Consider the following 4885-nt stretch of genomic DNA (forward strand, 5'->3'; position numbering starts at 1 on the left):
AGTTTAGCCGATTAATCTCGAATCGTTGGAGCCCATGATCTGTAGGTCTGTGAGGTCCCCCTACTAGCTCATAAATGGATTAGCTCTAGAGTAGCGTGATAAGTTAATTTGAAATGTTCAAATTAGAATTAAACGAAATTGAAAAATTTATATTTAAATATGATTTAAATATATGAAGATGGATTTATGTAAAATTAATTTAATATTAGATATTAAATTAATTAGAATGTTTAAATTGTTTAAATAATTATTTATTAATTTTATTAGAAAATTAATTTTTAAAATTAATAAATTTTTTATTTTAGAGATCAAATGTGATTTTAAAATCAAATTGGATTTTCGAAATAGAAAAATACACAAATAGAAAAATGATTTTTCCATTTATCATCTTCAAGTAGCTCACCTATAACCCACAATCTTTAAGCTTCAATACTCCAAGCATGAGCTGCATCTCATGCAGCTATCTTCTTTGCATGATAGTCTGCAATATATTGAAGAGATTGAAGTGAATTTGAGGTAATGCAATCAATAGAATTTTGCTGAAAATTCGGGTTGAAGAAGGAGTTCTTCAAGTGGGTTGCTGCTGAGTTATTCTCTAAGTTCTCTTGATTTCAATTTATTTTGAGTCCCACAACTCAATCTAGAGCACCAAGAGAATAGTAGGGAAGATCTTGTGGTGGTCTACGACGAGATTTGGAGAGATTTGCAGCTGAAAATCGAGATTTCAAGTGTTCTAAAAAGGTATGACTTGAAACCCATTTATTTATGTTAAAGCATGCTTTCGTTTATGCCAAAATTAATGAATTTGAGGGCTTATTGATCCTTGTCACTTCCGCTGCGTGATGATACAATCCAACATGTGATGTAATAATATATGATATTTTCTTCACTTTTGTCTATCGAACATTGGAGGTTTTAATTGCTTTACCACAAACCAATAAACTAAGATCCCTGGTTGTCATATGTAACTTAAGCATGTAAGTAGAAATATAGAGGTGAATCATGTCTTAAGTGATAACCAAAATGGTCTATAGTATATGGATAGATGATGGAAACGTTATCCTGGTAATGATACGGATGCAACCCGCATTGTAGAATAGTTACAAGTGTTGTAACTTGCTACAGATGGTCTGATCCTTATCATTCATGTGGAGACATGTGAGCAGGGGCGTCCTATACAAAGGAGTTTGTATAAAACCAGACCACGAAGTGTTATAGTCTTTGTTATATAACGTCGTTCATGACAGAGACTTCACTTCACTAGGATGACCATAGGTAACATGACCTCAATTCTGAGTGCGTTGGAAACTTCTGCCATTGAGGGCGATCCTTTGATTTGCATGGGTGCAAATGGCCAGATTGCCGACTCAAACCTACCACTTTGGGGATTCATCTTATTTGGGAGGTGGGAGCTCGACTAAACAAGATGGAATTCACTCCTTCCCCGAAGCAAGGGTAAGTAGATAGATTGCTCCCATAAGGGTTGATTCCGGGGCTTGAATGATGTGGCACCACACATCTTCTCATTGCCTCAGAGGTGTCCATACATAGTAGAACTATGTTGTATTGTTTATTGGAGGGATCAGTGGTACTTAAAGAGTTAGATGTAACTACAGGGGCAAAACGGTAAATTAGCCCAAGTACACTTACGAGCATCTGTGAAGGATTATCATATTATTGATTGGTCATATCCGATGGACACAGAAATATATCTGTGGTGAGAAGAGTGCAACCGTCGATCTTTAGTGAAATGCCTAGCAGTTAACGGATGGTGGATCTCGTGGCTAAAGAGTTTAGTTAGCTATTCACGTACCGTTGGAGCTTCGAGCCATAGGTCCATAAGGTCCCCTTGGTAGCTCAATGGATTCAAGTTGAGAATCAGTTTTTGGGTCAGTTTGAAATGTTCAAATTGATAAGAGGGAGTTCGATTATATATGATATGATTAAACTAGTCAATTATATATGATATGGTTGACATAATGTATGAGATACATTAATTGGAGGAAAATGATATAAATATGATTTATATTTAGTGGAGGAGAAAAAGACTATGGTTTATATGTTACATATGATGTGATATTAAACCATAGGTTAAAAATATAATATGATTATATTTATTTTTTAATTTTAACAACTATGGGATAATTATGCTGGCTTTTTCTCCGTAACTGAATGAGTTAGTGGGAGGTTGCATTCAATTTTCGTAACTGAAGGATAAAATGAAAATTGTTTTCATTTTTTTTGCAAAGAATCAGACATTTGCTCACTGAGTTGTGTATACTGCCTATCACAGAGCCAACTGAGAGCCTACACGACAACTCGAAGTTTTTAAACGATCGTATACACGCACACATTTTACTAAACGATTGCATAGGTTTTACTAAACAATCGTCTAGATTTTTCCTACGTGATCGCACACCTGAGCATTTACTAAACGATCGTTTATACGATCTCGCCCCTTTTACTACACGATCATCTACCTCTACCTAAACAATTAATCATCCTGTCTATACGATAGACACCCGATATCTCCCACTTGTTTGGTCATGGTAAATGATCGTCTTTGTCTCTTGCCCTCTACTAAATCTAATAGAGCCCACACCTCCTGGATTCTCACTCCGAGAATACCGAGGGTTTCGAGTGGTAGTGTCTTCCTTGCTATCGAGTTCGTGAGGAGTCCGTTCGTGGGTAGACGACAGCGATTTGGTGGACGACTGGTTTGGACATTGAGAGTGAGATTGGCTTCCTGGACGAGAGCAAGATTTCTATGAATAAGGGTTTTTCAACTGGTATGTATTTCGTTTTCTCTTTTGTTGATTAAAGTTTCAAACCATGCCTGTAATTTGTTGTTATTGCATAACTAGTCTATTTGATTGTAAATGCGTTAATTCTGTAATAATGAGTTTGGAACGATCTTGCTTCTGCTTCTTTGATAAGAGCTCCTTCAATTTGTATCAGAGCCAGGTTTCAATTTTGGGACCTGTGGGTTATGGGCCCACCACGCTTCCATTGTGTTGTCATGTAGGTAGTATACACAACTCGATGAGCATATGTCTGATTCTTCTTCAAAGACGTTCCATAAATATTTGACCTCAAGAACAAAGTCTACATCTTCTACTCCTTACACTGGAAAGTGGAAGAAGAAGAAGGGTGGTAAGGGGAAGGGGAAGACACCTGCTAACCCACAACCTATCGCCCAGCAAGGTAGGCATCCAGCGCCAGTTGACAAGGGAAAGTGTTTCCACTGCAACCAAGATGGGCACTGGAAGAGGAATTGTCGTCGCTAATTGAAGGAGAAGAAGGCGTCAAGGCTAAGGCCAAGACTAAGTCAAAACAAGGTAAATATGATTTACTAGTTTTGGAAACTTGTTTAGTGGAGAATGATGATTCTGCTTAGGTTATTGAATCGGGTGCCACTAATCATGTTTGTTCTTCTTTTCAGGGGATGAGATCTTGGTGGCGGCTGGAGGCTGGTGAGATGAAGATGCGAGTAGGCACCGGGCACGCCATCTCAGTTGTGCCAGCAGAAGGAGTCCAGTTGACTTTACAGAAGAAAATTCTTGTTTTACATGATGTATTTGTAGTTCCTGAGTTGAAAAGGAACTTTATTTCTGTAAAGTGTTTGTTGCAGAATTTAAATTGAATAAAGTGTTTATTCATAAAGATGGGGTAGAAATCTGTACAACATATTTGGAAAATAACTTGTATGTGCTAAGACCGTTAGCAACAAGTTCCCTCCATAACATAGAGATGTTTAAAACTTTTGTAACTCAAAATAAACATCAACGGGTTTCTCCAAAAGAAAATGCCCAACTTTGGCACCTTCGATTAGGGTACATCAATCTCAATAGGATTGAGATGTTGGTGAAGAATGGACTTTTAAACGAGTTAAAGGAAAATTCTTTACCAGTATGTGAATCTTGCCTTGAGGGTAAGATGACTAAAAGACCTTTTACTGGAAAAGGTTATCGAGCCAAAGAGCCTCTAGAGTTAGTGCATTATGACCTCTATGGTCCGATGAATGTGCGAGCCAGGAGAGGCTATGAGTATTTCATCACTTTTACTGATGATTACTCCAGGGATGGGTATGTTTATTGATGCAACGGAAGTCTGAATCCTTTGAAAAGTTCAGAGAGTTCAAGGTTGAAGTTGAAAATGCATTGGATAGATGAATTAAAACACTTTGACCGGATTGAGGTGGAGAGTTTTTGGATTCGGGGTTCTGGGACTATTTGATAGAACATGGAATCATTTCCTAACTCTCAGTATCGAGTACTAATAACTCGTAGAAATATAAGTTATTTATGTTGCCTTATTCAGATATTGCGGCCAAAAGAGAAGGAATATGCGTCGATTGTATGAAAATTAGCTCATAAATACAATAAATATAAATTAACACAATTACACCCACTAACATCATTAAGATGGTAGAAGAGGATATTTCTACTCTGTTTTGCAGGAAACCAAATCACCGCTTGCGATCAAGGCTCAACGAGAAACTGAACAACGCATCTCTGTCACATTGTGCCCGTCAGTCAACAATGAAGAGACAATTAATGCAATGATGGCGCAATGCAACAGTCGATCCCGAGCTGAATTTCAACCGCATGCGATAATAAAAACAACACCGCATACGAGCAACCGATCAAAAGATGCAGCTAAGCAACACAAACGCGGAGGATTGTGACATGTGTAACTAACCATTGTGCAGATTTGACGGTCTGATTGCATAACAGAAGGAATATTTATTCCTCCATCTTCGGAATTTCCATAACAAGAAGTGGGGTCCACAAGCCAAGTGTCAAAGCTTTTCACCTATAAATACCCCCATTGAATTCAAAGAAGATATACTTGATACGAGGGCTAATTGATGCTAGATTATTGA

The 4885-nt window shown here is 37.6% G+C and overlaps 1 long non-coding RNA gene across 1 annotated transcript; it reads left to right on the top strand.

Moving 5' to 3' along the window:
* Positions 1-278: 278 nt before the first annotated feature.
* LOC150034291 (uncharacterized) lies at positions 279-4139 on the top strand. The gene is made up of 3 exons (XR_016531407.1): positions 279-2789; positions 2959-3338; positions 3443-4139. It is a non-coding gene; the product is annotated as an uncharacterized LOC150034291 (long non-coding RNA).
* Positions 4140-4885: the final 746 nt, after the last annotated feature.

This window comes from Benincasa hispida, chromosome 8 (genome assembly GCF_027475165.1).
Source record: "Benincasa hispida cultivar pf3 chromosome 8, pf3_genome.v1.1, whole genome shotgun sequence".
NCBI classification, from domain to species: Eukaryota; Viridiplantae; Streptophyta; class Magnoliopsida; order Cucurbitales; family Cucurbitaceae; genus Benincasa; species Benincasa hispida.